General features: G+C 53.1%; 1 protein-coding gene across 3 annotated transcripts in view; it reads left to right on the top strand.

The window, feature by feature from the left end:
- Positions 1-23,345, top strand: part of LOC118019098 (paladin) — an 88,295-nt gene that overhangs the window by 14,453 nt on the left and 50,497 nt on the right. The window contains exon 1 of one of the 3 annotated variants that reach the window (XM_035018012.1): positions 3,180-3,200. The exons of 1 other annotated variant lie outside the window; for it this stretch is intronic. The gene's annotated coding sequence lies outside the window, so the exon portion shown is untranslated. Of the gene's footprint in view, positions 1-3,179; positions 3,201-3,368; positions 3,592-23,345 lie in introns of those variants that run through there. One more of the 3 variants, XM_035017996.1, reaches the window with a different exon arrangement.

A 23,345-nucleotide genomic window follows, 5' to 3' on the forward strand; every position in this document is an offset into this window, starting at 1 on the left:
CTGGGACTCAGACAGCAGCTGTGATCACCTGAGGCTCAGAGGCTACCTGGCTCAGGGGAAAGACCGCAGACTCCAAGACACCCACTCAGCCTGGAGGGCCCACGTAGGTCCCAGGTCTCGACCAAAGCAGTGCCCTGGGGAGCAAGGCTAGGTCGGCTCCCTGCTCTGACTCTGTCCTTGTCTCGGGCCCAGCCTCCTACGGCCTGTGGTGGGCTTGGCAGGGAGCAAGAAGCAGAGAAGAGCAGGAGGGCCTGTTTCTCATCTTTCGTCAAGTCTCATCTTTGCTGGTTTGAACTCAGCTCCTCTGCTTTCCGGCGAGTCATTTGTGCCTGTCAAGGAAATAATTCTTGGCTCTAGTGTTCCCATGAGGGAACTGGGGTTCCCGCAGCTTATGTTTCTGGGCAGGGACTGGACGTGGGAGTTCTCTTCCAAGAGAACCAGCACCTGGCTTGCTTGGGCAGAGGGGGCTGTGGAGGCCACAGACAATCCTGGAAGTGTGACTAGTGGGGTTATTGGCTATTCTGTGTAGCTTTGGGCTGCGATAGGTTGGTTTGTGTGTGTGCGACACATATTCACGTGTATACACATGCTCACTTGTGTGTCCACCTCACGCCCGTTGGACACTTGGGCCCACGTGCCTACCCTTATTCACACCCCTGCAAACATGAGCTCACACATGAGGAACACAAGCACCTATGTATGCACACACAAGTGCACACATTTGTACAGGGCCATCTGTGGGGCCCCGGCATCCTTTAGATGATGACGTGATGTCTTGGGTGCCGTATGTACATGTCGAATGTGGGGTGGTCATAGTGCTGGTGGGGGTGCCATAAGAGTGGGTGTAGGTCCGGAGCCTTCTGGTTTTTGAAGTCCTGTTCTGGGACCATTCATCCCTTTCTAGGGACTTTTGGCCTTCTGCTCTGAGCTTCCAGATCTCTTAGGAAGCTTCTGGGGCAGTTTGGGCTGAAAGAGTTGGCACAAGGGATTCTTCCCTCCTGCTTCGGGCCGGGGAGAGAGCAGAGTGTCTTCTCTTGGTCATACTTAGGGCCGCTCTGTGTCCCTTCCTTCTTCTCTCCCTCAGTATTCAGCTCTCTTTCCCTCCCAGGCCCAGGGTGGGGCACATCTGGTCCTGAGCCTTTCTTGTGGTTGGGGGGTACTCCTAGCCCCAAGACCAGCAGGGACTTGGCAGAACTTCAGGAGCTGGGGGTGGGCTGGTGAGGCGGGGCACTGTGGTCTAGATGGAGTGTCTGGGGTGACCCTGAAACACCTGAGGCCTCCAGTCCTTTACTTCTGGGGTCTACCAGCTGAGCCTTGGGGCTGTGCGTCGGAGCTAGAAGGGCTGTGATTGCTGGCTCTCCTGGGGACACCTCTACCCTAGGCTTTTCTGCTTGATTCAACAAGAACACCTACTGTGTGCATGGTGACTACAAATGCAGGAGTTTGGTACTGCTCTGGGGACCAAAAGACAGGTCAGAGTCAGAATTTTGTCTTCCAGGAGCTCCGTCTTAGAGGAATAGATGCAGACACAGCCCCCGGCATCTGCTGGACAGTGAGGGAGGGGGAGAAGCATGTATGCACACGTGTGTATTTGTGTGCGTGTGCATGTGTGTGTGTGCGTGCTCATGCTAGCGCGGGGGCATGCATGCTTACTTTAGCCCCCGGCCTCAAGGGGGGCAGTACCCAGGAATGCAGCAGCCTCAGGATGGCAGGCAGAGGCATCAGTGGGGCATCTGGCAGGGGATGGGGTGAATTATGGGGTTGTGGCAAGAGGAGGAAGGAAGGGAATGGCGCCCAAGGATGGAGCCTACCATGGGCAGCGTTCTAGCCCCAAGCATTAGGCACCCCAGCTCTCTGGCTTTTCAAGACCTCCTTGAAGGCGGACAGACCAGCTTATGGATGAGGAACTTGGGGATCAGAGAGCTTATGTCACGTTTCCCACACCACACAGCCCATAGACTGCGAGCCAGTCTGAGTCTCGCTTTGCCGGACTCTGAAGGCGGTCAGGAGTGCTTCCCCAGCGGCTCCTGGACTTCCTCTGCCCTTCTTCTGGCACATCTTGGGTGGGGCAGAGGCAAGCCTGGAGCGGAAGGCAAGTCTTCCCTGGGCCTCAGTTTCCCCACCCACTAAAGTAGGGGTAATAACAGTACTTTTTCATAAACTCATCTAGGTGAATGAAGCATTTGAAACCTAGGTGCTGGAGACCTGATAAGAGAACCACAGACGACAACCATTCCTTTTGTCCTCATTTATTCCCAGGGCTGACGGGGGGTGGGGGGGGGGGGGGCATGCGTGCCCCTCTTCCAGCCCGTCGCCCTCTGGCCAGCGCTGCCTCCTTCCTGGGGAGATCCGGCTCCCCCACCTCCCTCTCCAGCCCTGAGTGGGGGCGAGACAGGTAGTGACAGGTGGGAAGAAGGATTTCCCGAGTGTGGAGAGAGGGAGGAAGTGACTCGCTAACCACAACAAAGCCAGTCTCCCGGAGAGGAAGCGGCGGCGAGAGAGTGAAGGCACGTGGGCGCCGGCGGGGGCGTGCGAGCCACCGGCCCGCGTGGGCTGCCGGGGCGTGGGGACCGGGAGCCGGGCATCCAAGGGGCGGGGATTGGGCGTGTCACCGCCGGCACTCAGGGGATGGGGGCAGAGGGTCCCCTCCCCTTCCGAAGTTTCTGCCTCGCGCTTCCCTTTAAGCCTCAGGGCTGAGGGGCGCCCAGGGCTTGGGAGGAGCCCAGGACTGAGCGGACAGTCGGCTCTGTGCCCGTGGACACTGGAGTGGCTGAGGCCCAGACAGGGCAATCGCCCAGCTCAGGTTGCACAGCACACTGAAGCATTTATTCAGGCTCCGATGCTCCTCTGGGTCCCGCCGAGGCACGGCTGGGCTTTAAAAAAGCAGAGAGGGGCGAAGGAAGCCCTGGCCCGCGGATCTCCCGGGAAGCCGGAGTCTGGGAGGGGGTGTGGCGTCGAGAGCATTGGCTTCTTTCTCCAGCCAGGCTGGATGGAGGGTTTGGGCATCTTCCAGAAGGAGCCGAGCTAATGACAAGGGAAGAGGAATTGGCTTCTCAGGCAGTCTCCCCCGCCCCAAACTTTTCCTCCCGGCGGAGGGTGGGCGGGCAGAGGGAGGAAGCGGGGCCGGAGAAGGTGGGGCCAGGCTTTCCCTCTCCGCCCCGGAGTCGCGGCTCTGGGATGCCAATCCGGACGCGGCTGGGGTGAGTGTCTCTTTAAATCCGAGCCCCCCGCCCCCTCGGCGGTTGGGGCGGGGGCTCAGGCGGGCCAGGGGCGGGCGCGGTGATTGGCGGCCCGCCCGGGTCCGCCCCTCGGCGTGGGGGGCGCGGGGCGCCGAGCTGCGCGCTGGGGCTGGGGCGCGCATCTTCCACCACCGACGAGCGCGGGCTGCGGTTCTCCTGGCCTCGGCTGGTTGCGCCCGGCCTGCCCGCCTCCGGAGCCGCCTCTGCCCACGGATGGGCTGGGGAAGTGGGGAGGAGCGAGCCGGAGCCCGCGCGGGGCGCGCCCAGCCGCTGCCTGACTCGGCGCCCGCAGTCCGGGCGCAGCGCGCCAGCCGCAGGAGCGCGGATGCCCCCCGGAGCCGCGGGCTGGCAGGTATCGACGCGTCCGGACCCGGAGCTGGCGATGGGAGGGCAGCTCCGGAGTCCCCTGGGCACCCCCTTGCCCGGGGCGGCTGAGACCACCCACTCCCCATCCCCGGCTGTGCACGCCTCCTGGGCTCCGGGAGAGGAGAGGTTCTGGGCTCCCATCCAAACCCGCACGGTATTGGTGCCTGGGAGAGAAGCGGGACCTCAATAAAGAGTGGGCGGTTATTGAGTCGTTTGCCGGGCGCTGGGCTGTCTCCTCCCCCAAGGTTTCCCTCGCACTGGGGTAAACGTGGGCTGGCGGCACCTCCACTCTTCGCGGCTAGGCCCGGGGCACGGCCCCCGGAGCCAGGCTCACTGAGCAGTTGGGAGGAGGGAAGCCATCTCATGATCCACACATGGGGTCCCTGGGCTCATCTTTAACGGGCTTGAGGCCCATGGGACTGGTTGGAGTTATGAGGTCCCAGTGGGCTCAAGCTTTGATTCTGAGCCCCTCTGGCTCTGTCCCTCTGCAGGCTTGGGTCTCCTGGGAGAGTCCCTTTTCATCTTCAGAGTTTTTTCCTGAAGAGTCAGTGACTTGTCAGAAAGCAGAGTGGGGTGTGGGAGAGCCGCTGGACCTGCCTCTAAAGTGGCCAGGATGATTGGAACCTGTTCTTATCTCTTGGGGAGTCAGAGATGGAAGAAAGTGTCCTGGCTTCAGGAAGCTTCTGGGATTTTTTACTCTCCCAACCAAAGGTCTAGGCACCAACTCCTTGGCTTCTGTGCAGAGCAGCTGGACCCGGTGACTGGGCACCTCTTAAATGTCAGGCCCCCGGCTCTGCTGGGGAGGATGGGAGTGTGGGAGGACTCGGGGGGTGCTGTCCTCAGGTGGCTCAGCCCTATGGGGAATGCAAGACAAATATACAGAAAGTCTGTTGATACAGGCTTCCCATACCAGTCCTGGACTAATAATAGTGGAAATGCCAAGAGGCTCCACGTGATTAATTGCTAAATGAGTGATGTAGGCTGCCATCGCTGGGGGGGCTGGAATCCCATTCTCAGGCAATCATATGCATATGTTTAAATCTATTTAAAATGTTCCAGCACCATACCCCTCCCCTCCCTGTTATCCTGCTCCTAGTGAGGACCTCTCCACCTCCATGGACCGGGAGCCGCAGGAGGATTCAGGAGATTCTCTTGCTTGTATGCGCCCCCAGCCCCACTCTCGGGTTTTTTTTCCTGCTGGTAGATTTCTGAAGAAACCCATTTGGTTTTTGGAGTCAGGCCAAGCACGGGACTCTCCCAGCTTCCCTGGGGCCTCTGAGGTTTGAGGTCTAGATCCAACCTTATGGGAGGTTCAGAGGCCAGCAGGGAGGAAGTCTTCATTTCATTTCTGAAGAGCCTCTATTGCCAGGGGCTGGGGATGAGGTTGGAAGGCTGGAGGCCCTGAGCCAGGGTTTCCTGTGAGCACAGACAGGCGCTCTCTCCTTTGCCGGCCATCAGGTATTGAAGGTGGCGTGATGGAGGTGGCGGGGGGAGGGTAGGACAGGGTTGGCTTGATGTGGGTGGTCCCGGGGCAGCACTGACCTCACTCTGAGGTTCTGCTATGTCTGGGGGCTCTGCCCCCTCCCCCATCGTCCCTGGCAGGTTTCTGCTTTTCTGGAACACTTTGTGGAGGCAGCATTGTGCTCATGGCCTTGGGCGCTATTCTGGGAGAGGGTGTGCTGAGCTCACCCCACGGCCCGTGGCTGGCATTGTGAGCACTCGTGTGAATACACCCACCCGCCTCCAAGCAGTTGGCACACACAGGGTCACCCGGGCACAGGTGTGCACAGAGATGTGTGCATGCTTGGGTCTGCAGCCGTGTGGGCAGAGACAGGAACTGGATGCAGATGTGAATGAAGACAGACACAGGAAGGTGACAGAGGTGGGCACGCAACCCAGGGGAACAGATGTGTGAAGGGGCAGACAGCGTGGACACATAAGCGTGGACCACACGTGGGCCACAGACTCTATATAAGCAGATTACGCCTTCACGGGGACTCGAGCCTCCCCACGCAAGAGGCAGATGTGTAAAGGGCAGGCATATGGATGACGAGCATGGATGTGAGCTGCCATTCACAGACAGGAGGTGTGGAGTCACAAGGAAGTAGCTCGAGTACCAGGCAGCCGTGGAGTTGGCTGTGGGCCTGCTGAGTCGCCTGACAGGAAGGCCAGGACATGGACAGAGGTGGGTTCCAAGATGGAGTCTGAGGTGTGCACTAAGTTATCCTTGTGACTCTGCGCGGTAGCAGGAAATTGTCCCATTTAGGGTGGTGGTGGTGCAGGTGATCTGTGGTGTGGCTTTGTTTCTAGGTCCCCACTGGGGTTTGAAGCTCCCAAAAGGCTTAGTATTCTCTCTTTTACTCTGAGACTCATTTGACCTCCCTACTCCCTAAGTTACAGGGCTGGGTGCATGCCCTAAGCACCAGCAGGGGCTCCTTGAACCTTTAAGTCTCATCTTCCTTGGGTTTCCAGAAGTTTCCTGAAGTGAGGCTGTGTGGCCTGGGTAGGGAAGGAACCTGGCTGGGGACTCTCCTTTTGAGCCCAAGCCTGAGGGTCTCTGGCAGGGAAGGGACCATTCTTTTTTTTTTTAAAGTTTATTATTTTTTTAATAGTAATTTCTACACCCAACATGGGGCTCGAACTCATGACCCTGAGATCAAGAGTCACGGGCTGTACCGACTGAGCCAGCCAGGTGCCTCAGGAAGAGCCAGGGGCCTCAGGAAGAGACCATTCTTAGGGAAGAGAAAAGGCAGACATGCGTGGGGGGGGGGGGTGTCTTTGATGAGACTATTGCCCTCAGGTGCCCCCTCCCCTAAACCCTGGGCTTGGCCAGGGAAGGGGGCCCCCAGTTCTGGCTGTCATCACTTCGGTTCTGCCCAACCTGGAGATTGGGAGCCAGCCCAGAGTCTAGACACAGTTTGACACTAACCCACTGCACGACCCTGGGCAAATTACTTAACGTCTGAATTAATTTACCTTTAGCAGAAAACTCCTCATCTTTAAAATGGGGCCAGTCACCCCCAGCCCCTGAGGGTGTTTTGAGGGTTAAATGGGAGAAAATCAGCGGAAGGCATGTGGCCCAGGGTATGGTACAGAGTGAGTACTGTCTCTGCAGCTTTGATGACGAGCCTTCCCCTGTGGCCAGGACCCCCCAGAGCTGCAGCCAGGGGCCTGGCCAGGCAAGCGGGGCAGGCACGCACCTCTCACTAGAAAGCTGGAGGGCTTTGTCCTCAACCCTTGCCCACCAGCCACTCCATAATCCCGTGGGATCTCCACATGCAGGGTCAGGAAATGGCAGGCAGGGCGTATGGAGGCTTGGGCCTGCTGCCTGCCAGGCCTCTGGGAGGGGAGCCAGTGGTTTGCTAAGAATAGCCCCAGATCATGGCTCTGCGTCCCAGCGGGCAGCCGGGTGCCTCCCTGGTATGGGCCAAGGTGCTTGCCGGCCCTTTGACGTTTTGTAGAGCCGGCACTCAGCACAGGAGTGGGCCTGCAAGCAGCCTCAGTCTGGGAAGAGGCTCTGTTGCTCTTCTTGGGTCTTTGGCTGGGACCTGGGGAAAGAGAAGGCTTGGGAAGAACTGGCCATTCAAATCTCTGAGTTCCTCTTCTATGCAGAGCTTGTCACCTGCTCCCTGACCATCTTCCTACCCGCCAGTGGATCTGTAGCGGCTAAGAACACTGGTTCGGGAACCGTACCACCAGGGTCTGAGTTTCGGGTCCTACTCTCATTAGCTGTGCGCCCCTGGGCAGCTCACTTTTCCTCTCTGTGCCTGATTTCCTAGTGTAGCGCAGGGTTAATGATAGGAAATCCCTTAGAGGGATGTCGCAACCATGAAAGGAGGTGGTGCCTGGAGAGCCCCTGGGTCACATGCGGCTCATAGTAAGTGCTCAGTAAACATCAGATGCTTCTGTGATTACCGTGATGAATGCTTTCTCCACAGAGGGAGAGGTGTGTGAGGCCAGGCTGCTTGCACCGTGCCTCATGGTCCGAAGGCACCAGTGCGCATGCCTCTCGATTGGGGTTCCTGGCCCTGGGTTCAGTATGAGGGGCAGGGGACCAAAGGTGAGTGAGACCGAGTCCCTGCTGGGTGACAGAGGCACATACATACATTGTACCATACCCGACTGGCACCTTCCCGGGGTCTGCGCTAGCTGTGATGGGAGTTGGAGGGAGGGAATGGCCTGCCTGGGGGGTAGGGTGATGCATCAGGTGGGCTTTGAAGGATGGACAAGAATTTCCAAAGGTGAGGGAAGGCTTCCCAAGCAGAAAGAGCAGCCCGTGCAGAGGGGTGACAGCTTGGTGTGTTTAGGAACACGAGCAGATCCATGCAGTTGGGGAGGGGACCCACACTTAGCATCTCGCCCTGTCAAGAAAGCCCTTGCATGCTGGGACCTTCTGTTCCTCCCACTCTGGGCTCAGAGGCAGCCCTGGGTTCCCTCAGGACACAAGCTGGAGGCCCACCAGAATTCTGCACCTCTCACTTCCCTTTTAGGAGTCACATTTGCTGTCCCCTCATTCTCCAGAGACCCTCTGCCTCTTAGAAATGCCTGTCAACCCTCCCTAGGGGCCCTTGTTTTTGAGATGGGGCTCCAGACTGCTCCTGCCCCAGGAACATGCCTATTTTTGCTCTTAGTTAAGATACCCATGCTTTAATAGGTCCCCCATCTTGGGAATGAACTGAAGCCTTTGAAAACTCCTTAGCTTTTCCTAAGGAGTGAATGTCTAACGGTGGAATTCTGGGACCTTGGGAAGTGTTTTATATATTTCCTGTAACTGACATGCGGACTGGCTTTAGCTCTGAAGGGTGTCCCTTCTTGGCTGGAGTACTCTGATGAGAGAGACACAGGGCATCTGGGGTAACCTGCATGCCCAAGGCAGGCAGCAGGGAGCATCTGGGAACTGGGTGTGTCATGCTGACCCTGTGGGCTCCCAGGGAGCTAGGGCTTTTAGAAATTCCAGGAGGGAGGGTGTGGTGCTGGGAGCGCTGTGGGTCCACTGCTCGGCCTCCCGCCCTCTCCCATGAGAGACGGACCCACTGCCAAGAGACTGGGTTGGCCCCATGCAGGAGGAGAGAGGTGGGTGCCCTCAGATGACCTTGGCCTTGCGAGCCTCTGCTGCCTGCTGAGCCCCAGGGCCTGCCTGCCTGCAGGCTGTGCGGCCTCTGTCCAGGCCTTCCCCAGAGCGTAGGACAGGGATGCTTGGATGTTTTGAAGATTGTTGGATGTTTAGAAAGCACAGAGGGGAGTTTCCCTCCTCTTTTCTTTTCCTTTTCCTTTTCCGGGAACTGTAGACCCCATGACGAAGTTAACTCTCTCCTGCTGGTCACAGAGTTTGCTGCCCTGTAGTTATTGAGTCCTTCCTCCTAGGGTGCCTGAAGTGGGTGCTGACCTCTTAACTCTCGAGGGCAGCCCTCCATCAGAGCCCCAGGGCCCTGGTTGGCAGGGCCTTGAAGACCTCCTCCAGGCTGGATCTGATGGCGGCTCCCTTCCCATCCACATCCTGGCCCAGCAGTTCTTCAGCCTCAGTTTGACCACCTGTTCGGTGGGTGCACAATCCCTGCCCCCACGTCAGCCCTGCCTTTGGATGGAGCCTCATGGACTTTGGAGGTCTCCTGCAGGGGCTGCTCTGCTGGCTCACTCCAAGGCCTGTTGGGAAGCTCTGGTTTCCAGATTCTTCAGAGAGAAGGGCCCTCCCTAGAGATGGGGTGCCCAAGGTGCAGAACCCTTGAGGGAGGTGCAGTGCAGGTCTCTCTACTGGGCCCTGAACCGGGCCTGAGGTGGATAAGCCCTGGACTGGCATTTCACTGCTGCCTTGGAGCCCAATTTCCCATCTGCAAAATGGGCATAATTTTTTCCCTCCCTCCCTAAAAAAAACCAAAACTTTTTTTTTTATTGAGGTGATATTCATTTGACATAAAATCAATCATTTTCAAGTGTACATTTCAGTGGCCTGTACATCCACAATGTCGTTTGACCACTGCTTCTGTCAAGTTCCAAAACATTCATCACCCCAAAGGAAAACCCAAACCCACTGGGGCAGCTAATTCCTGTTCCCACCTCTGCCTTACTTAAAAAAAAAATTTTTTTTTAAAGATTTTATTTATTTATTTGAGAGAGAGAGAGAGCGAGCGCATGTGGGGAGGGGCAGAGGGAGAGGGAGAAACAGACTCCCCGCAGAGCAGAGAGCCTGATGTGGGACTCCATCCCAGAAGGCAGCTGAAGGCAGATGCTTAGCCGACTGAGCCACCAGGTGCCCCTAAAAAAGTTTTATGGAGGTATATGTACCATAAAATTTGTGCATTCTAAGTGCACAGCTGTGAGTGCTGGTAACTGCCAGGGACCTGCAGCCACCACCTCCCTCAAGTCTGAGAGCACTTCACCGTCTGGAAGTCTTCCTCGAACTCTGGTGCAGCCAGTCACCACTCCCACCCCTGGCACCCAACCCACTTAGGTCCTTTCTGTCCCTCTGGGTTTGTTTTTCTTAGGTTGTCACATAAATGGACTCACATCATAGGTAGTCTCCTGTCTGGCTTCTCTGCTCCACGTGGCATTGAGATGCGCCCATGTTCTGGATGTATGGCCTGTGCCTTCCTTTTTGACTGCAGAGTAGTATTCCAGGGTGTGGGAGGACTGTTTCTTAGATTCCCAGGGGATGCCTGCCCAGTGCCGACAATTAAAAAAGAATATAAAGTTGGGCGCCTGGGTGGCTCAGTTGGTTAAGCGACTGCCTTCGGCTCAGGTCATGATCCTGGAGTCCCGGGATCGAGTCCCGCATCGGGCTCCCTGCTTGGCAGGGAGTCTGCTTCTCCCTCTGACCCTCCTCCCTCTCATGCTCTCTGTCTCTCATTCTCTCTCTCTCTCTCAAATAAATAAATAAAATCTTTAAAAAAGAATATAAAGTAATTATCTTTATGAAAGAATCAAGTAGTAGCTTCGTACAGAGAGAGTAAGTGCAACCCCCGCCATGCCCCAATTCCTGTCTTCGCCAGAGATAACGCCGTCCGCAGTTTGCTGAGTATCCCTTGGTTGTTTCTTCTGTGCCTCCGTGTGAATTTGTGTAGTTTTGATTTGGGGATGTCAGTCACACTGGGGCCATGCCTGGGGCTGCTTTCTCACTTATTAGCCGTTGGTCTTGGGGAGGGTCCCAGCACTGCCATTGGAACTCCGTGTCCCTTCCCTGGGATCGACGGGCCCAGAGATGGGGGCCTGGGCTACACGGGCAGGTGTCCCTCTCCCCCTGGCTCTGAGCTGGGGCTCAGCCAGGCTTTGGGGAGACAGAATGAAGGCTTCCTGGAGGTGGGCCATTCAGATCAGATTTCTGGAGGAGGGAGGCATTGGAACACAAGAGATCAGACTGTCCTCAGGGTGGGCTAGCGTTCCTGCCTCTGTCACTCCCGCCTCCCACTGGCAGCTGGCTGCAGGGGCTACCTCTTCCAGGCTCCATGACATGTTGCGGGAAGGGATAGGCCTAAGGAGAGAGTGATTTGTTGGACGACCAAAGGCCTTGAGGCCTCCCTTCCTGTTGCAGTGAAATTGCACCTTGTCGAGACGACAGGAACCCTACCTTGGGTGTGCGGGTGGGGGGTGGGGATGTCTGTGGTCTTCTGGGGAAGAGGGACTCCTGGGCTCAGGTTTGCATGTGCCTGGCTCTACCTGACCCTGCCCGATGGGGTCATGGAGGCTCTGCATCTGTATTGTCATGCTTTTTTCCTTGACTATTGCCCTGCATGTATAAATGATTCACATTCTGTGCATACTTACTAACATCGGTTGCTTTCATTGTTTTCAAGTTTTTCCTAGTTTAATAATTCAAAATAGTATTTTGCTGTTGTTGTATGAAGTGAACTCTGTGAGATGGGGATCCTGAGTTGTGTTCCAGGTTGGGCTTGTCTTGTGACTGGGTTTCATGTCAGCCTCCTTCTCTGAGCTCTTGGGGACGGTTTAGGGAGAGGGAGAGGAGAGTGAGCCTGGGAGGGAAGCTAACAATAGGCGGGCTTGCTGATTTCCCTGTGATTTCTCCAGTTTAGTGCTGCTCAGACCTGGGTAACATGTGGACCCTTCCTCTTTTAAAAATAGCTTAAGTGCCTGCCTTCAGCTCAGGTCATGATCTCAGGGTCTTGGGATCCAGTCCTGCATCCATCTCCCCACTCAGCAGGGAGTTTCTCCCTTTCCCTCTACCCCTCCCCACCATTTGTGCTCTCTTGCTTTCTCTCTCTCAAATAAATAAATAAAATCTTTAAAAAAATAAATACAAAATAAAAATAGCATTTTTGGGGGTGCCCGGGTGGCTCGGTTAAACGTCTGCTTTTGGCTTAGGTCATGATCTCGGGGTCCTGGGATCGAGCCCCACGTCGGGCTCCCTGCTCAGTGGGGAGTCTGCTTCTCCCTCTCCCTCTGCCCCCCAGCTTGTGCTCTCTCTCTCACTCTCTCAAATAAATAAAATCTTAAAAAAAAAATTGCATTTTGAGATAGAATTTATATGCCATACAATTCACCAATTTAAAGCGTACAATTCAATAACTTTTAGTATATTTAGAGTCCTGCCTGTGTCACCACTATCTGATTACAACATTTTTATCAACCCCCAAAAAGATATTCTGTATCTTCGTTGTCACACCCCACCCCCAGCCCACTGATCTACTTTCTGTGTCTCTAAAGTCGCTTGTGTCTCTAAAGTCGCGTATTTGGGACATTTTGCATGGAGTCATGCAGTGTGTGTGTGTGTGTGTGTTGTTTTATGGACTCCCTTTTAAAGTTTTTACTATTTATTTACTTAAAGATTTATCCATTTGAGAGAGAGAGCGCGCGAGCATGAATTGGGGGGAGGGGCAGAGAGAGGGAGAAGCAGACCCCCTGCTGAGCAGAGAGCCCAATGCCGGGTGCCCCTTGTGGACTCTCTTTTAAAAGAAAAAAATAGGGGGTGCCTTGGTGGCTCAATCGGTTAAGCATCTGCCTTCAGCTCAGGTCATGATCCCAGGGTCCTGGGATCGGAGCCCTGCATTGGCTCTCTGCTCAGTGGGGAGCCTGCTTCTCACTTTCTCTCTCTCTCTCTCAAATAAATAAATAAAATCTTTAAAAAAGAGAGAGAGAAAAACCTCACTCCGTTGGTTGAAGGTTTCTTATTAGAATAATAACTTAAATGTGTACAAATATAAAACTAGATGTAAATGCCTTACATTTACATAGTTTCTCCATAACCATGAAATAAACATGAAATACCAATAAAACCAGAAAGCCAACCCATTGCAAATGAACAATGTTAATGTATTGGAAGGATGTAAGCTGCACCTAAATTGCCAGTGTTGGATTGATAGAAAGCTGGGTCTCTTCTGTTTCCCCTGCCTCTGTCACTTGAACTTGCTGTACAGAGTGGCATTAATGATGTTGGCTGGTTGGCTGGTTTGGGGGTAATTCTGATCACTCACATTAGAGCCCAGACTGCCAGTGAGTAATCCCCAAATGTCTGTCTCAGTAGTGCACCACTTGATATCTGGGAAGCTGGCTTGTTTGATTGAAGATAAGGTTGGAATAGTGGTGTTATTGAAATCTGTCTATATTGGCTCTTAAACCCACTTCCTGTGGGAATCAGGCATTTGGCATAAACAGAGGTGGATTTTGCTCAGTTCACACAGATGCTGTCAACACGAACATGGTCCCCACTCCTAAGAGGCAGGCCTTTGAACTGGGCATGTCCAGGCTGCCATGGGCTATGTATGGGGTGGCTCAGTTCTCCACCTCACCCCCTCCTCTGCTTGAACCACCACCTTTGTTTGTACCATGTGCAATGATGTGATTTGGCCTTCACAGAAAAGGACCTTGATTGTAAACGCAGGGGCAGACTTTAGCCCCAAATTGCACGGCGGTGCTTGCTTATGAATAAGGTCATTCAGATGACCCAGGGGATGCACTCATTACTTTTTTTTTTTTTTTTTTTTTACAAATTGAGGTGAAATTCACATGACACAAGATTAACTGTTTTAAAGTGCGCAGCTAATTCAGCGTATTTAGTACATTTACAATGTTGTACAACTAACCATCACTTCTGTGTAATTCCAAAACATTTCTTAAAATTTTAGTTTATTGTGGTAAGAGCACTTAGCATGGGATCCGCCTTCTTAATAAAATTTTAAGTGTGCAATAATGATGACTATAGAGACAATGTTGTTCAGCAGATCTCTAGAATGTATTCATATTGTTTCACTGAAACTTCATGCCTGTTGATTACTAACCCCCATTTCCCCTCCCTCTGGCCCCTGGCAGCCACGGTTCCACTCTGTGAGTGCATGAATTTGACTACTTTAGATACCTCATATAAATGGAATCTACAGTATTTGTCTTTCTGGGACTGGCTTATTTTACTTAGCATAACGTTCTCAAGGCTCATCTATGTTGTGGCATATTGCAGAATTTCCTTCTTTCTTAAGACTGAGCGCTATTCTGTTGTACGCTAGACCACATCTTCTTTATCCATTCATCCGTCAGTGGGCATTTCGGCTATTTTCACCTCTTGGCTGTTGTGATTAGTGCCACAGTGAACACGAGTGTGCTAATAGTAATATCTGTTTGGGATCCTGATTTTAGTTCTTTTGGGTAAATATCCACAGGAGCGTGATTGCTGGATCCCGTGGTAATTCTCTTTTAAATTTTTTGAGGAACTTTGCTACTATTTCCCAGAGCGGCTGCACCATTTTACATTCTTGCCCACAGCGTGCAAGGTTTCCCATTTCTCTACATCCTTGCTAACACTTGTCTTTTTTTTTTTTTTTTTAAATGGTAGCCCTCCTGACAGGCATGAGGTGATATCTCATCACGGTTTTGATTTGCATTTCCTTGATCAGTGATGTTGAACATCCAAAACATTTTCATCGCCCCAAAAGGAAACCCTGTATCTCTTAAGCAGTCACTTGGGATCCACCCCAGCCCTGCCCCTCTTCCCAGCTCCTGGTAACCACTAAGCTGTGTGCTGTCTCTATGGATTTACCTATTGGATTATATAATATGTGCTTTTTTGTGTCTGGCTTGGAATCCTGTTATCAAGGTTCGACTGTGTTGTAGCATGTAGCCTGCTTCATTTTTTTTTATAGCTGAATAATAAGACCATTGTATGGAGAGACCACATTGTGTTTATCCATGTATCAGTCCAGGGACATTTGGAGTGTTTCCACCTTTTGGCTATTGTGAATGGTGCTGCTATGAACATGGGTGTACAAGCATTTGTTTGGATACCTAGTTCTCTTGGGTATCTACCTAGGAATGGCATTTCTGGGTCATATGGTAACCTTGCATTTAACTTTTTGGGTTTGAAATTTTGCAGTTAGAGAGTGGTAATGGTTGCACAGCATTGGGAATGTCCGAAATACTGCCGAATTGTACTTTAAAAGGGTGAATTTTATGGTATGTGAATTAAATCCCAATAAAAAAGAGAGAGAGAGAGAGAGTGCTCATGGATCCCAGAGCAGCCATCCATGGAGACTGGATTGAGCCATGTTGCCGGCGCTGGAAAAGCCACCATCCTGCATTGCCTCATGGGGTCCTGCAGACTTCCTGAGTGGTGGGGACGCTGGGCCTCCACCCCATGGTCCTTGTTTGGGGTGGTGGGTGGGAGCCATAGGAACCAAATGGGCCAGCTTCCTGCCTGTCCACCTCCTTAGCTCATTCTGTGTCTCTCTGGCTTCTAAACAACAGGTGTTCACTGTAGAACGCAGTTCCATCAGTTTCCCCACCTGTGAGCAGCCAGCCTTGGCTGTGGCCCAGACTCTGGGCAGTGAAGCCTGTAGATGCGCCACGCTGACCTCTCCTCTGTCCCGTTTGTCCTTCTTCGTGGGTCTCCAAGTCCCTCCCCAGTCTGTCTCATCTCAATTGTTTTCGCCAAACACCTAAGTCATCCACGGTTCCTTTTTTTCTCTCACACTTCTGGAACCACGTGTGAGCAGGCCCCGTGGGCCTCACCCTCACAGTAGATCTGGGGTGAAGCCTTTTCCCCTCACCTTCCCCACACTGCTGGCCCAGCCCCCAGCAGCACTTGTACTCCCATGGGATACCCCACACAGGTCTGTGGGCTTCCACCTTCGTTCCCCACCCTGTTACCCAACACAGGGTGACCGGGTTAGAACGTGAACGTCAGATCAAGACAATTCTCTGCCCCAGGACCCCAGCGGCACCCCACTGACTCACAGTGAGAGCCAGTGTCCTTACCGTAGCCTCCAGGACACCCCGTCTAATACCCACCCCCTTGCTCACACTGAGCCATCCACACTGCCTCAGGGCACCTTCAGCACACTGGGAACACCTCACCTCAGGGCCTTTGCATGGGCTGTCACCTTGATCTGGGATGCTTTTCTCCAGAGAGCCACATAGCTTGCTGTGTTACTTCCTTCAGATCTTTACTCAAATGCCTCCCTTAGGTACCCTGTCTAAAATGTCATGCCTCACCTCCATGTCACTCTCACCTCCCCATACCCTATATATTTTACTAATTTATGGAGTGTATTTCTGTGCCTCCAGCCAGCATGTATAAGGTGGGATTTTTGTCCTGTGTTGTCAGCTCCTAGAACAATTTCTCCCACATAGTAGGTGCCCCAGGAACATTTGCAGAATGAAGAGGAAATGAATTGGCCCATTTAATAGACGAGGAAGCTGAGTCTCAGGTTGACCTGAACCTAGTCTCTTGACTCCCACCCAGTTCACTGCTCTTCTCCTGAGCCGTGATTTCTACCTCCTTCTCCCTCTGTCCCTGTTTCCAGGGAACGCCATGCTCTACCCTGTGGGTTTGAGCCTTCAAAGCTCCCCTTAGGAAGTTCGCCTGGTCAATACAGTGATTGTGGAAGGGACAGGTGTACCTCCTGGCATTTGTGCAGAAATGATGGTCACAGGCTATCCCCATTTGTTCAGTGCTCTGTGCAAGGCACTGAGCTTAGCAGATTAGATGAATTTATTTCTCACTTAAATCTCACAGCATCCTGAGGTGGAGGAACTGTCATTGACCCCACTTTACAGACCAGGAAGTGGACAGATTTCATATGGGGCAGAAAGGACAAAGATCAATGACTTCTTGAACCAGTGAAGATGTGAGGAAACTGGCCCTCTTAAGCAATTGCCAGTTGCTGGGCAAAATGCTACTGCCTTTTGGAAAAGTAAGATGGCAGAACCTACTATAGTTTTAAATGCACATGCCTTTTTATCTCAGCGGTGTGAATTTCCATAGCCTGCTCTAAAGACGTAAACCACCAGGATGGAAGGCTGTGTGCACAGGGATTTTGCGGCAGTGTGTTGGAGACCGCACTGTCTCCTTTCAGTTCTGTGTTCTTCCCCACCCCAGGGCATTTGCCCGTGCTGTCCCTGCTGCCTGGCATGCTTTCTCACCTGGCCGAAACTTTCCCTGTCTTCAGATATCAGCATAGACCTTCTGTGACCATGGTCCTTTCCCTCCTTCCCTCATTTTCTGTCTGAGCTTCTCAGCCCCTTGGAACCCACATCCCAGTGTGTACAGTGTGTCATTGTTGTATTTCTTTGTGGACTCCCTTGTCACTCCATCCCCTCTCCCTCTCTTTTGTTTCTCTTGTTGGAATGTCTGTTCCATGAAGGGGCAGGACTGCGCCCCTCTGGTTGATGTGGTTGATACGTAGTAGCTGTTAGTTGGATGAGTAGTAACTCAATGAAATGGCTTACTGTCAGTAAACAGACAGGGTTGGGAGTCTGTGTATAAATGGGAGGGGTGTTTGTGTTGTCTAGTTAAGGGAAAGAGCCTTGTCGGAGAGGGAAGTTTTTAAGAGGTGGGCTCAGAGGAGGATGGGAAGGGCATAAGCTTTTTCTTTATACACCTTCATCTGATTTGGACAGTAGGTACACATACTTATGTAATAAAAAATCTGGCGAACGACAGCAACAATAAACTAAAAAAGGGAAAAAAAATGGACCCAGTCAGAGGGAGCATCAGGATTTGAACCCTGGTCCTTCTGCCTCACAGCCCACGTTCTTACCACCACTCAACCCTTTCCACGTGCAGACTCCCAGCAGACCCTCGCTGCAGTCCTCAGAGGAAGACAGAGTAGGAGTTCTTAGCTGTTTGTATTTTATTCTGTAAATCGAGGTTTCATTTACAGACAGTAAAGCAGGGCGCAGTTTGATGGATGGTTGCAGAGGTATCACCTGGATGACCCCTATCCAGACCAAGATAGAGAACATTTTCAGTGCCCCGGAAGGTTCCCTGGGGCCTCTTCCCGGTCAGTTACCTGAGCCCCACTCTCAAGTGTCTATGCTTTGGAGTGCCTTCCCAAGGGATTAGTCTTGCTTGCTCTTGAACTTTATGTAAATGGAAGCATAGAATAGGAGTTGTTTTTATCTGGATTCTTCTGGCTTCTTTCTCTCAGCATCAATAGTAAGAGTCATCTGTGAGGCCGCAGGCCTCAGCGGGTTGTCCCTTTTCATTGCTCTATAGTATTCCACTATAGAAGTATACCACCATGTGTCCGTTTTTCCCTATAGATGGACTTTCGGCTTGTTTCCAGCTTTTGGTGATGGTGAAAAAAGCTGCTGAACACTCCTGCTTGTCTTGTGGTGGACACACACACTTCTGTAGGATGTATGCCCATTGGGTGGTGAGATAGAAGGCTCATTTTACCAAGAAGGAAGCTAAGGTCAAAAGACCCAGAAGGGAAAGTGACCTGCCCAAGGTCACACAGTGACTCATGGTGGAGCTCAGCCAGTCTACCACCCCCAGGCCCTCTCACCCCTGTTCTTACCCACCTCCCACCTCTGAGATGCGGCCTGCTTCTCAGCCTAGCCCTGTGGGTAGGGTTGTCAGGCTGAGGTCAGGGGGTCTCCGGAGGGCTGTATTTCCAGGTCTCCTTACACTGGGCATGCCCACTGAGCAGTTCTTGCTCACACACCTCCTTCCCCATCCCTGGCCCTGGACATGGTGGGCGGGCCACAGTTTGCCTTCCTTGTGGTAGGTGCTGGGATTGATGAGGAACCGCTGTTATTTATTGGATGTTGGTGCCCACAGGCTGGGATTGGTGTGTGAGGGCTGATCTGGTGTCTTTGGCCTGGTAGCATGTGTGTGTGTGTGTGGGGGGGTGCCCATGCGCACGTGCAAGCGTGAGGTGTGAGTGGGCCCCCACATCTCTCACACTCACTGTGCTCCTGGTGGGTGCAGGAGCGTGGGGCTGCCTGGCTCAGACCCCATCTTGCACTGGAAGGAGCCTGGCAGAGTGGCTCGGTCTGAGTTGGTGCCTCCCTGGCTCAAGGGCTGCCTCCTCCTAGCCCAGCCGGGCCCAGGAGGTAATGTGCGCACCTCTTTCCTCAGCACCCCCCACCCAGGTCTCTGACGGCACCGACTCCCTGGGAGGTGGTGCCTTCAGCAATTTCCATGCCTGCCCACCTCTTGACCCTCAACTGTCCAAAGGCAGGGACAGAAATTAATGTGGGCATCCAAAAGCCTTTTTTTTTGAATGAGCCTTTTCTTTTAATTGAGATAAAATATACATACCATAAAATGTACCCATTTAACCACTTTTAATTGTATAGGTCCGTAGCATTACGTACGTTCACGCTGTGGTGTAGCCGTCACCACCATGTCCAGAGCTTTTTCCTCTTCTGAAACTGAAATTTTGTGCCCATTAAACACTCACTCCCCATCACCCTCCCTCCCCCGACCCCTGGCAGCCATCCTTCTACTTCCCATCTCTGTGAATTTGACTGCTCTAGGTCCCTCATGTAAGTGGACTCATACAGTATTTGTCCTTTCGTGTCTGGCTTATTTAAACATTTAGCCTAATAGCTTCAGGGTTCATCTATGTTGTAGCATGTGTCAGAATTTCATTCCTTTTTTGAAGCTATAATTGTTCTTTTGAGCTTATTTTATTTATTTGAGCGAGAGAGAGCAGGAGCCACGGGGAGGGGCGGAGGGAGAGGGAGAAGCAGGCTCCCCGCTGAGCAGGGAGCCCGATGCAGGACGATGCAGGGCTCGATCCCAGGACGCTGGGATCGTGACCTGAGCCGAAGGCAGACAGTGACCCGACTGAGCCACCCAGTTGCCCCTGAGCTTATTTTAAAGGTATCTCAGATCTTCAGGATTGAGCGAGAGTGTTAGCTTGTTGGTAGGTGTGGGAATAAATAACATTTATTCACATTTACTAGGGGCCAGCCCTTTCCCTGTGTTGTCTCATGTAATCCTCACCACATCCTTATGAAGTAGGTTCCAATATTATCCTCATTTTACTGATAAGGGGATTCGGCTCAGAGAAGCTCCGTGACTTGGTCAAGGTCACATAGCAAGTCATCGGTCAGCCGGGATTGGCTGCCAGGTCGGCCTGACTGCACAGCCCATGCTCTGCAGTCCCACGCCCATTGCAGTGTCCAGGCCAGGCTCAGAATCCTTTCCTTGAATCCTTGTCTGTCATCTCTCTGCAGCTGAGCATGGAGCTGATCGGTGCCGGCAGGGGCCAAGGAGATAGCAGCAGTGGCCCCTCCTCCCTGGCTGGGTCCCCGTTCCCGGGCCCCAGCTTCTGTCGAAAGCCCCTTTATGAAGCAGCCTCCCTGGCCTCGGCAGCGGGCTGCAGGGATGTGGTCCTGCACTGAGGAGTGTCCCCAGCCCAAGGCTGGCAGGGGCCGCTGGGCCCAGGGTGGCTGACGGCAGGATGTCGCTCTTGGCAGAACTTTCCCTGAACAAACAGCTACCAGGAGCTTCTGGATCAAGAGGATAGATAAACAGGAACAGGGAGAAACTTCAAAATATTTTTCTTCCCCTGCTGTGCCCTGGTGTTTTCTCCCTGCCCTTCCCATGGTCACTGGAGGTTTGAGGTGGTAGATCTCTTCCCCGGCCGGAAGCTACCCAGAGGCCTGGAGAGCCAGCGCAGAGGGTTTTAGGTTTTAGGGTTTCAGGGTTTGTTTTGCCTGATGGGCCAGGATCAGCCTGGGTGTTAGGGGGCCTGAGTTTGAATCCTGGCTCTGCTGTTTCTTTGCCATGTGATCTAGGCCAGTCCACTCAGCCTGTCCGTGGCTCAGCATGGCCACGAGACGTAGCCCACGGGGGAGTTTGGAAGGGTAACGTGGCAGCGAATGCTGGCTGAACCCTGGCTATGGAGGCTCAGGTGGGCGTGCCCAGGAACCCTCTCAGTTAATCCTCGGAGTGGCATGGGCCTTGTCTTCATCTGACAGATGTTGAAGCCGAGAGAGGTGAAGTGTTTCTGTCAAGATCACACAGCCGGTGGTCGTGGGGCTAAGTCTGGAACACAGTCTGTGCCCTCAGCGCCCTGCTACGCTATGGTCTGGCGTCTGATACATAGCTTGGCACACACTATTATTGGTACTATGAATTTCTTTCCCTCTCCTTTGCAGAGAAACCCGGTGTAGTTGGGGATGCTGGGTGGTGGCGGTGGTGGCGGTGAGGTCTGCTGAGCTTTGGGCCCCAGTGGTCCCACAGTAATAGCTGGCCCTTGCCGAGATGGTTTCTCCATGTGTTGCCTCTTCCATGCAGCCCTCTTAGGTTGACACAGGGCATCATCATGCAACTCTACTATTGCCCCAGTGTGCGCAATGGTCACCCCACAGAGCAACATCCTGACTCTCTGGCACAGTCCCCAAGGCAACTGAGCTTCAGCCCAACCCCACCCTGTCCTGTATTCTGGCCTCACAAGTACCTCTGTACATTACCAAGCACTTCTTTCTCTGTGCTGTTTCCTCCATGTGGGATGCCTTTCTTGTCTGTCAAATGTTACTCTTCCGTTAAGGCCCAGCTCAGTGGTCTCCTCTTCCAGGAAGCCTTCCCTGAGTTCCTGAGCCTGAATTAACATCTCCCTCCTCTGTGCAGCTCAGTGTAGAGAGAGAAAGGTCCTGGAGTTCCTGTCTTGTGGTCAGCCTCTCTGAGCCTCATTTTCCTTCTCTGTGGATTGGGGATCCCAGGAGTGGGGGAGAGGAGAAAGCCTGGATTCTCTCCCCCCTGGCTTGTGTGGAGTTGGCTAGAGCCCAGGGGAGAATGGCCCTGTCAGGGTTAACTCCCTGCCATGTCAGGGACGGAAACAAGGGCGACAGTGTGAAATGAAGTCACTTCCCTGCCGGGGGGTCTGCCATGTGCCTGGCCTTCTGCAGTAAATCCTGTTTCCTCCTTGGCCTCCGTGTACCCACCCACTCCTGGCTCCCATGACCCTGAAGGTCCCCAGCAGGTGGGGCTCACGGTGGAATATTGGCCTGTCATTCATCCGGTGAGGTCACTTCCTGTCTGGATCAGCCACCCACCTTTCCTGCCTTGGTCTTCCACGTGGAGGTTTCATGGGGATGATGGTTGTGAGTTCCAGGGGAGGCTACCTGAGGTCAAGTCCAGTGTCCAGCCAGCACTGTATTCTGGGGGAGCTGATGGCCAGGGGGGCTATACAGGTGCTCCCAGGGCTGTCACTCAGCCCCCTGGGCCCCCATTTCTTCTTCGGTGGAACCTGGGGGAGCCTGTGTATCACATACGCTCTGGGCACTGACTGGGTCAGGCCTGGACATCCATGACCTCATTTAAGCCTTTCTCCACCACAGGGAGACTGAGGCTCAGGAAGTAACCTAGGCCTCTGGTGGGGGCGCAGGGCTGGGGTCCACCCAGGTCTTTTTGATTCCAAGATCCTAATGATTTCTATGGGAAGGTGTTTAGCTTTCTGTCAGTGGCAACTCAGGAACACCTAGTCCTCTGGGCTTTTCCGGTGGGGTCAGGGGCTCTTTGGGCTGTAAGGTTGATACAGAACCAGGGTTGTTGCTGTCAGTGGCCATACTGTGTCGTGCTATGGTTTTTCCCTCTTTTTTCTATCAACAGTTTATGTTCATCATAGAAACATCAGAGAGGGGTGCCTGGGTGGCACCTTCGGTTAAGTGTCCGACTCTCGGTCTCAGCTCAGGTCATGATCTCAGGGTCCTGGGATTGAGCCCCGTGGCAGATTCCCTGCCCAGTGGAGAGTCTGCTTGACACGCACTCTCTCTCTCTGTCCCTACCCCACCCCCGAGTGCACGCCCCACTCTCTCTCTAAGAAATAAATCTTAAAAACAATAACAGAGAAAACAGATATGTAGGAAGATTAGAAGAACCATCTGTGACCCCACTTTCCAGTGATAACCATAGTTCACCATGCATGTTTTGAGATTTAGCCTTCCAGAAGTTTTTCTTGTGTGTATGTATGTGTGGGCACACCTGTGTATACTGTGTCTTTTTTTGGTAACTAAACACACAATAGAGATTTTCCTATGTGAGGAAATAAACTGTTACTTTTTGCTTTTGAAACTTTTTTTTTTTTAAAGATTTTATTTATTTATTTATTTGAGACAGAGAATGAGAGAGAGAGAGCACATGAGAGGGGGGAGGGTCAGAGGGAGAAGCAGACTCCCTGCAGAGCAGGGAGCCCGATGCGGGACTCGATCCGGGGACTCCAGGATCATGACCTGAGCCGAAGGCAGTTGCTTAACCAACTGAGCCACCCAGGCGCCCGCTTTTGAAACTTTTAAGTTAAGAGTTTAACCCATGGTCAGAAAAGTAGGCACATCACAAGTATCCACCCTGATGATTATACCAAATGAGCACAGCCTTCACAGCCTTCCCTAGGCCAAGGAACAGAAGTCTCCCAGCACCCCGGATCCCTGCACCTCGTCGTCATCCCCTCCTTCCTGCTCCAAATGGGACGTCTTGTCCGACTTCCAACACCATAGATTAGTTTGGCCTGTGTTTGAGTTTTAGACGAACAGAATCAGACAGTGTGTTGGCTTCTTTCCCTCCAC

This window comes from Mirounga leonina, unplaced genomic scaffold, assembly GCF_011800145.1.
Source record: "Mirounga leonina isolate KUSES-001 unplaced genomic scaffold, KU_Mleo_1.0 Mir_107, whole genome shotgun sequence".
Classification (NCBI taxonomy): domain Eukaryota; kingdom Metazoa; phylum Chordata; class Mammalia; order Carnivora; family Phocidae; genus Mirounga; species Mirounga leonina.